We start from the raw sequence: 10,691 nt of genomic DNA on the forward strand, positions 1-10,691 counted from the left end.
TCTCTTTTGCAGGCACGATATTGTATGTACGGTTCAATTGAGACTGGTGCGACCAGACGAATCGCGCAGGTATCGTATCTCCTCCGTGTGAGACGTGGCGGGGATTGAATAATCCTTCGCATCCTTAACTGCATGAAATGTAGTTTTTGCTTTGCATTCTTGCTTAAAACTGTTGCATCTATTTGCGAATACTTGCTTCATTACAGCTTGCTGCATGTGCATAATCATTGGGTTACCTTCGGCTTCTTGCATATCATTTGCATTTTGCCCCCTGCCTGCGGGCATGCCTGCGGGCGCATCTCTGTTTATCCAGTATGTTTGTCTAAGTCTTCGGCCTTGTCAAAACTGGGTCGTCTCTGGGCTTTGACATTCACTCCTGTCACTTGTGACTTCCGAGTTCTGTCAAAGAGGGGCAACTGTAGACACCCCATTTTTGACCGACCTTAAGACTCAGACGTCACCGATTGAGCGCTTGGTGATGTTCCATAATGTGCTTGTTCAGAAGTTTCAGAGTCGCGGCCGTGAGCCCTGCCTCCGGACTTCCGAACCCTTTTCTGTGCCTTGTCTCGGTTTGCGAACCAGACTCGGTTTTCTCTGTTTCTTTTCCTGAGGGGAGGGAGAGGTCCCATAGACCGTCTCTCAAATGTCCGTAGGCTACATTTGGTGGCCGTAGGCCATTTTGCCCATTTCGGAGTCCGGTTCCCGGTTTTCGGAGCCGTCAGGCCGTGTGCCTCGGTTCGAGACCGCTTAACCATCTCCTGTTGCTCTGATTTTTGGCATACATCTTATTTCATCCCTTTTGAGGGACACTGGGGGCTGAGAAACCCACTTCGAGGTCGAATACCATTTTCGGTGCTTAACAGCCCATTTTCGGGACCCCGAACTACGTGTTTTGGCCCCGGAACTTTCATTTTGCAACGATTTTCGTTCATTTTTGGCAGGTACCTCTGTTTTATCACAGGGAAGGTCACTGAAGGGTGGGAGGCCAGCAATTGTTGCAGCAACCAGTTATTTCTCTTCCGGAGCCTCCCGGCGCCTGTTTTTCGCACTTCCGGGCTAATGTTGAATACCTTGGAGCTAGTGTTGCCAACTTTCAACCACATATCTGTGATCTACACACTTGGGAGGCCCCTAAAAGTTCATGGCCGGCCATTAAGGTCACCTGACCCTTTTGACCCCTTTCTTCCGGGCTAATGTTGAACCCCTTGGACCCTTTTTCTTGAACTTTGAACCACATATCTGTGATGTACACACCTGAGAGGCCCCTAAAAGTTCATGGCCGGCCAGTAAGTCAAATTGACCCTTTTGACCCCCTCTTTCCGAGTCATTGTTGAACCCCTTGGGCCCACTTTCTTGGAATTTCAACTACATGGTTGTGTTGTACACATATAGGGGTACCTCTCCAATAGCTGGCCGGCCAGAAAATCACCTTGACCCTTTTGACCCCTAGCCGGCCGGCTAGGGGGTGTGGCCGGCCGGCCACCTCCAGCAAAAGTAATGGGCCAGCCGTGTTCTTTGCACTGTGCACTTTACAGCTGTGGGGCAATGTCCCCCAGATATTTTCTGTATCCGGGGGATATTTTGTGGGGGAGTTTTGCCCTCCTTCTCCCCTACCTTTACACCCCATTTTGAACCCTTATAACCAGCTGGTGGCCTTCTTTGTAAGGGTTAGAAAAACTCTCCTTCAAAGCTCCATAGCCAACTCCATCTTCTTCCATTTCAATTCTTCAAAAAACCCTAACTCCCTAACCATCATTCCTTCTACACCACCAAGCTCTACCACCACCATCTCATTTCCAGCAACAAGGAGGGATTCTTGAAGGCTAAAGAAGCTGCAAATCCATCCAAGAAGCAACAAAAGCTTGAATCTTCAAGGGTAAGTAACAATTTTACCCTTTTGAACCTTTTTCTTGATCTATTTCTAAGCCCCACTTCTTTTTGGTTTCAAGCTCCGGCCCTAACTGAAAAGGGCCATATTTTGATCTCATCTTCACTTCTCATTAAGGGCTCAATCCTGTTTGAGCCCTCCATAATACACTTGCTTCATTGATCATCTTGTATGTCATAGTTTTGCATGCTATCTTTGGCCCATGAGAAATCTGTTTTTGAGCATGTTATAAACTGATATAAGGCTTATTTTGATCCCCTCTTCAACATTGGAGAAGGGCTCAACATTGTTTGGTGTTTCCATGTGTCACTTGTAGTTATATCCCCTATTTGGCCACATTTTTGCATAAATTAGTAGCCCTCTTTGCTTCTGTTTTTGGACCTTGGTCCGAACTGAAAGTGGCCTTGTTTTGGCCTATACGTCATGTTTCATTCACACTTTTTTTCTGTTTGGTGATTATTTTATATACTTCATGTTATAGCACCTTTTGAGCCTTGTTTTGCATCACATTTTTAGCATGTTTGTATACTGATTTGAGGTCTGCCATATACTGTAAATGTTAATATTTTTGGTCCATCTTCAGTGTTGTAGAAGGAAATTTTTCAGTTTGAGTTTTGCTTATACCACTTGCTTCATTACCCCTCTTTTGGCCCCTATTCTTGCATGCTATTTTTCCCTTACTTATACTTGCTGTTTGGCCATGTTTATAACTGTGAAAGTACATCTTTTGGGACTGTATAGCTTCTGTCTTTGCATTGCATGTCTATATTGTGCATGTTTGGCATAGCTATAGGCCATTTCGGGTGCCTAATGTCGCATTTCGGGACATTTCCTTGCATTTCATGTCATTTCGCTTCATTTCGGGACTATTTTCCCCCATATTTTAGTGCTGAAATTCCATTAGTATGCTTGCATATCATTTTTGCCATATTTCATCACATTTTAGCATTGCCTCGGTTTGCGTGCCAGTGTGCACGCATTTCGAGGCACTTCATTTTCTGCCATCGGCATCTTATGTGAGTGCAGCTGAGGCTCACTCATGTTAGTATAAGTCCATTTGTCATTTTTCATGTCATTTGCATTGCGTATGCATTGCCTCGGTTTGCGTGCCAGTGTGCACGCATTTCGAGGCACTTCATTTTCTGCCATCGGCATCTTATGTGAGTGCGGCTGAGGCTCACTCATGTTAGTATAAGTCCATATCATGTTTTCATGTCATTCGCATCGTTTTAGCATCGTCTCGGTTTGCGTGCCAGTGTGCACGCATTTCGAGGCACTTCATTTTCTGCCATCGGCATCTTATGTGAGTGCGGCTGAGGCTCACTCATGTTAGTATAAGTCCATATCATGTTTTCATGTCATTCACATCGTCATATCATCGGCTCGGTTTGCGTGCCTGCGTGCACGCATTTCGAGACACATATCATCGCCTCGGTTTGCGTGCCCGTGTGCACGTATTTCGAGACACATATCATCGCCTCGGTTTGTGTGCCCGCGTGCACGCATTTCGAGAAACATATCATTTTCTCGGTTTGCATGCCCGTGTGCGCGCACTTCGAGGCATTTCATTTTAATAGCATTCTGGCATTTTTTCGGTTTGCGTGCCTGTGTGCACGCATTTCGAGGCATATCATTTTCATTGCATTCGTGCATTTTCTCGGTTTGCGTGCCCGTGTGCACGTATTTCGAGGCATCTCATTTTCATAGCATTGAGTATGTTAGGATTGTATCTTAGCTGCATTTCATGCATATCATGTATATTGCATCGTATCCGGAATAGGAGTTAGCCCGGGCACGGGAAACGAGGTACATTTCGTACTCCGAGTGACGGAATGTGTCTCAATTCCCTAGTCACCGACACTTCGGATTATCCATGATAGAGTTAGGTTTTAGCTGTAGTTTCATGTGCATTCATCCTATATTGAGTTGTGCATTTCGACTCCTCGGCCATCATGCCTCGGTATGCGTGATTGGTGGCACGAGGATCGAGACATGCATATATCTGTGAAAATACATTGCCATGCCCCTTTCCTGCTCTCTGTTGCAGCAAAACGAAGAATCAGCAACCTTTTGGGGCTTGGCACGCATTTCAAAGAACAGGTGTAAACAGAGGCTAATTGGGGCATTCCGGTGGATTTCCGCGCAAGACAATCCGGACATGCATCATCCATCAGAAGCAAGACAGTCCCTGGCTTGCACGCCAGTTTTATTTGCTTTCTTAATTAATTCATTAATTAATTAGAACTTTGTAATATTTTTGGACTGTAATATTCTTTTATTTGGGGACTGTAATATTTGGACTGTATATTTATTCGGACCCTCCGAGTGAGGGCACAACTGTAATAAGTGTGCGTGAGTGTGATGTATGTCTTCCAACCCCACGTCTTTCTCCCTTTTATTTATCCGCTTATGATGGTTAGATTAGGGCATGTTTAAATTAGCATACAATATGACAGCATGTTTGCATTCATTCATCTGTATTGCATGCACCGGGCTCGGCGCATCACACTAACTGCATCGTACTTTCAATTTCAAAGTTGAATACATGATAGTTGTAACATTTCATATGCCATCTTAGAATAGCCGAGCCTGCTATAGTTGCATTTTGCATGTGTTGCATTAGGCATTTCTGTATACTTAGGATTCATGCATGATTTCTAATAAGTTTCTATTTTGGCTTGGAGTACCCGGTGAGCTTTACGCTTTAGCATCCTTGCATGCGTGTGAGTATTGCCATGAATAGCATGCTTGCCATGAGGCTATGTGCTTATATGATATAACTGCTTGAATGCCTGTGGGTGAAGGTTGGGTTATCTGAATTGGAGTAAATCATCAAATGTTTCAAGCCTACCTGTGGGTAGCAAAAACCTCTTTCAAAAACACAAAATGTTTTGTTCCAATTCAAGCGATCCAGTCTATACTTGTATGCTGTGCGCATCACATAGTAACCTAGGCTAATAAACCGGAATAAGAACTCACAATGTTTTCAAAAATTGATATCATGGTTAGTAGAGGCCGGTCTATGACCGGGCGAGCGGGGGTGCTCACGAAGTGACCTTCCCCAATCGTACCCAAGTTCCCGAGCCGAGGCAACTTTGGTGATGACGGACACGTGGCCTTTTGGCACCGAGTCAGGGTTTCCTAAATTTCCCAAAATAAAATATTTAGGTGGCGACTCTGTATCTGGCAAAGCAGTCCATGTTTGGCACTTCTATCAAAAATCTGTTTTCTTAAAACGATTTGCCGGATTTGGACTCTTTGGTTCAGATTTAGAACCGTGACTACAAAAGTCGAGTCCGAGCTGTAGCGAGGTCCCCCGCGGGCTTGTTACACCTAGAAATCTGTTTTTACACATTGTACTGCCCTGTGCTATGTCTGAAGCAAGAAAATAGGGGAACACATTGAGGCGCGACCATGCCTCATTAAGGGCCGGCCGTAGCTATTGATGGCCGGCCGTGCCTTAGTAGCGAGAAACACTGTTCTGGGTAGGAGCTCGCCAATTTTTGAAGATATTTATGACCCCTCTTGCTCAAATTCTATAAAAACGAAGTTGTATCTCTGTTTTGAGAGTTGAAGAATTTCTAAAAAGCCTCTACACCTTCTTGAGAGCTCATTCTTCTTGTGCAAACAACCCTTTGAGCAAGCCTAACACCTTGAATCTATATCCATACACCATATACACCTTCACAGCTCAGCCTAGGAATCTTGGTTGAGCCTTGAACACCATAATTCAAGCTTGAGAGTGTGTTGGGACATAGTTTGATTCATAAACAAAAGCTCACTTCTTTGAGAGGTATAAGCTTGTCATCCTCTCTTTTACTTCTTGTTCTATCTATTGCTATCTATTTCTTGTGGTTTTGTGTCATTTTTATTCTCTCCCAAGAGCTACCAAAAGGGTAGAGAGAGTTAACACTCTTTCTTACACCTTTACTGTCATGACCCAAACCTGTCCCTATGAGTTAAGGACATAACCGGCCAGTAATCAAGGGATTACCTACGGCCTCAAACCAAACAAGACATATCTCATCAGAGTAAAGGGGCCAAACGGAAGCAAATTTAAAACTTTTTGTCCATAGAGCTGTGCTTACATGGCACATCATAACAGTTCATATATATACCTGTTAATAACTCACATCAAAAGGATAACAACACAAAGTTCTGTACATACACAGGATCATTCAAGTCTTAGTCAGCCTAACCAAAACTTATATACAAAGGTAATCCAACATTTCGCCAACATAACGAGATTACAACAAGAGATCAAAAGAGGCAAAAGTAAGTCTCATGCGTAAGACATTTAGGGCTGACTCTCTAAAACTTGACCTTTCTCATAGACTTCACCGGGGCTGGGTTTGGACATCTCTTTGCTCACCTACATACACATGAATGAGTGTGAGCGAAAGCCCAGTGAATAATATCAAATAAAGAAGGTACGCAAATGAAATTCACATATATCAAACGGCCTTGGGCCCATGTAGAATTCTATTTAGTGCATTATTTTGGTATATTGGGCGATTCAAGCCTGAACATATCAAACGGCCTTTGGCCCAATCATTCATGTCAGACAGCCTTCGGCCCATTCATTCATGTCCAACGGCCTTTGGCCCATTCATTCCTATCCGACGGCCTTCGGCCCATTCATTCATATCCAACGGCCTTCGGCCCACTCATTCATGTCCAACAACCTTCGACCCATTCATTCATGTCCAACGGTCTTTGGCCCATTCGTTCCTATCCGACGGCCTTCGGCCCATTCATTCATATCCACCAGCCTTCGGCCCATTCATTCATGTCCAACAGCCTTTGGCCCATTCATTCATGTCCAACGGCCTTTGGCCTATTCATTCACATCTAATGGCCTTTGGCTCATTCATTCATCAAACGACCTTCAGCCAATTCGTTCATTCATATCAAACGGCCTTCGGCCCAATCAACTGTATCCAACGGCCTTTGGCCCAACCATATGGCATAGCAAACATTTGTCCACAATTCAAATTAACAAGCTTATAGGAATTGTATGGAAATAAGCAATTGGACAAATAACATACTTCAAAATATCTTTATTAAGATATTACTCACAGTGTTCTGGCGGTGGAGTTGCCTTGGAGCTCGACCCTACACATTACATAACACATATGGGTCATAATTGATTCAATCCATTCTTAATTCATACATCCCTCTTAGGCTTCTTTCTTATCCTTTTAACTCATTTATGATGCTCAATGCATGCCTAAGAGCACTTAGAAGTGAAAGAGAATGAAAAATGAAACACAGAACACCTTTACAAATTTTCTGAAACAGGGGTCCCCGCTCGAGCGTGGGTTTCGCCGCTCGAGTGGACCTCGTGGGTCTGCAAAAATACTAGTTGCCTCATTTTTACGCTCGAGCGTGAATTCGGACGCTCAAGCTGAAAGTCACACTACATGGCTCCCCGCTCGAGCGTGAATGTCCCCGCTCGAGCGGACATCAATGTCTGCAAAAATTCTGGGAGCTCACATTTCACACTCGAGCGGCGATTCTCCCGCTCGAGTGGACTTCATGACTTCTGGGTTTTCCAAAACTGTTCTTGAGGCTCAAATTTGATATTGAAAGGCTTTAAAGCTCGAATTAAGGTACCAAAAATAGGGAAACACATTATATATCATGAGTATACAAGCAATATGAGGCCAATTGCTCAAAATCATAATCCAACCCTCAATTCATCACAACAAAACACATAGCTTCAAAATTCAATTTCAATATACATATACCCATACTCCATAAACTCCTTGAATTATACATGCATGCTTATTTTTTACTCCAATTCCATTTTAAATGACACCAATGGTGTCTATAATCATGAAACTCAACAAAACCATGCTTGCATGTATGCTTCAATGCTCAATTTTTCATAATCAACATATTACATACTAGTTTATGCAAATTCATGGCAATTTTATGCATGCATGAACATACCAACTTCAATTCAAGCTCTAGATGATCATCTAACTTGAATTCACAAAATTGCAACTTCAAACTTATGAAATCATAACCAATTACTCACCTAGAAGCTTAAATCTTCCAAATTATGGTTAATTCTTAAGTTTATCTTCAAGATTCCAAGCCTCTTGATCAAACCTTCAATTGCCTTCACTCTCTCTCTCTCTAAATTCGGTTCTCTCACTTTCTAGAGAGCTAATTTCAGCCAAATGAATTAAAAGAGAGGAATTGAGTGAGAATGAGCCTTTTTATAGGCTCTCTTAATCACATTTCATTAACATTAATTAATTGAGCACTAACTCATCAATTTAATCTATTTAATTTGATCCGAATCAATTTTCAATTAAATTTCACTGTAGGCTCTAAAAATTACGCTAATCACAATGGCGTAGTCAATTTCAGTTTCTGTGGCCGACAAGGCCTTCAATTTTCAGTTTATAGCAGTAAGTTGAACAGATATTTCGATGGTGAATAGATAGAAATTCAAAACCACATATATTCATATAAATGACACACAAAATCGTATCAAACACATAATCACAATCATAATTAAGATTAATTAGCATAATAAAGGACATGGTTATCACATTTACCTATAGCTCAAACCCTTACTTTTACACTATTTCTTTTGCTTTCTAAATTATTTTTCAGAGTTTAAAAAAGGGCTAAGCTCATGCTTTGAGGTTTCAAAAGTTGAGGGGTTAGCCACCCCTCATTGTTATTACTTACTAGCTTTGTTTTCTCTCTTTGTTGTTTAGCTTTGTAGGCTCTTTTCATGTACTTTGAGCCACTGTTTTTCACCCATTAAGGGCTATTTTAGGGCTGTTATAGGTTGTCTAAATAATTCATCCTCTGATTAGCTTGATTGTTGTCTCAAAAGTTTGCATACATAGCTCGTTGAATATTGTTCTTAGCTTTTCTTTATCTAACTTCCATGTTTAATAAATTTATTTTATTAAATCAACTTGCTATTTATTTCTTTCATTTGAGAGTTGTTTCAATTGGTTGACGGTTATTCAAAATGTGAACTAGCGATTTATGCTTAATGGCTTAATCTCTACGGAGGTTCATTGTCAACGACATAGTCTCTTTTTCATGTTGAGAATCACCTCATGTTTGACATATTTCTCACTTAGTGGACGTAATCTTTAGTGGACGTAACAATCATCTTGGACTTACTGGATTAAAGGATGGCAAAGACTAATGAATTTGGCTTAAAATGAACCAACTTACATAAAGAAAATTAGTTGTATTGCTTGGGTTAGGTCGAACGTTATGCCGAATCTATTGTGTCAAGGGTTGTCTTACATCAATTCATGATGTTTTGATGAACCTTGAAGCATCTCTATCTCCCTCTTTGAGTTCACTCCATGATAGGAGGAAGGAGTGGTTGTTGTTCATTGCATTTATTGATTTTTGTCCAAATTGTACCCGAAATCATCAAGCAATCAACTTGTTCATTGATGGTTTTGGAAATGATTCCAACCTTCTCTCGAAGCTTTCTCATGATAGAGCAATGTGAGAGGGACAAACAAAGTCTAGAATAAGTCTGTTTGCATTATTTTCACTTCAGAGCACAAAACAGGATTTTGCATGAATTAAGGCACGAGGCACGGCCGGCCATCAATGTTTGGTCAGCAGTGTATTTTGCAAAAAACAGAGGGCAGTGGCTGAAGGTGAAACAGAGTAGACCCAAGCAGACAGAGCTGTTCTTGGACACTATGCATGCAATCCTTGTGCATCCTTGCTTACATCATTATTATAAATTAATGCTCCGAGTATTGTTGTAATTAATTTATTATTTATTATTATTGTTACAATTGGTCTTGTTAATTATTGGTGTTGTAATTATCGTTATTGTTTATTTGTAATTGTTATAGTTAGTTAACTTAGATGGTTAGTTTACTTCTCATGATTATCCTTGTTGTAATAGTGTAATAACCTGACCCTCGTATATGCTTTACATCTCTAGTTATATGAGTAATTACATGCTTAATGAGGAATTCCATGAGGAGTTATGCTTACATATATGAATTAGTTAATTAAGATGTTACATTTGTTGATTATTGGAAAATCTGTTGGAATTGAAACACTCGGACTAGAAATTGAAAGCTGTAGGGACGCGATAACCCAAAATTGACTTTACATTTGTGATTAGCATAATTTTTAGGACATAATATCAAGTTTTGAAAAAAATTGATTCGTAATGAATTAATTGGAAAAAATTTAGATTCAACACTCTTAAGACTTAGACTAGATAGATATAAAAGACATGGATGGCTTAATATCTCCTAAGAAAGTGGGAGAGGGTGCTAGAGAAGAAAAGAAAAGAGTGGAAGCTCAATAAGAGTGAGAATTGAAGGAATTGAAGAGGCTTTTGAGACTAGAGCTTAAGGTATGTGTAATTTAACTAGAACATTCTAATCTCTCTCTTGACTTGAGAAAGAAATCTTTACATTCATGTAAGTTAGGGTTTACAATAAGGGTCTTGCTTGTAGTAGTTGGTTGCTTTGATGGAGGATCCTTGTGTTTGAGGTTGTTTTGAGCTATGTTCATTTAGCTTTACATGTTTTAAGCTCACACATGCATCTTGATGTTTATAGAGATATATTGTGATAAACCAAGTATGGATGAAATATAAAGAATTTGGGATGTATATATGAATTTAAGGGGGATATGGACTAATTATACTTGTGATTCATGTTCATTGTGATGATATACCATGATATTGAGCCAATTTTCCTATCTTATACCTTGCAATGAGCTTGATCAATTGAGTTTTTTTGTCTCAGTTTCGGACTGCCAAAACAAAGTATATGATCGT

This window comes from Camellia sinensis, chromosome 2 (genome assembly GCF_055761805.1).
Source record: "Camellia sinensis isolate YWXY chromosome 2, ASM5576180v1, whole genome shotgun sequence".
NCBI lineage: Eukaryota > Viridiplantae > Streptophyta > Magnoliopsida > Ericales > Theaceae > Camellia > Camellia sinensis.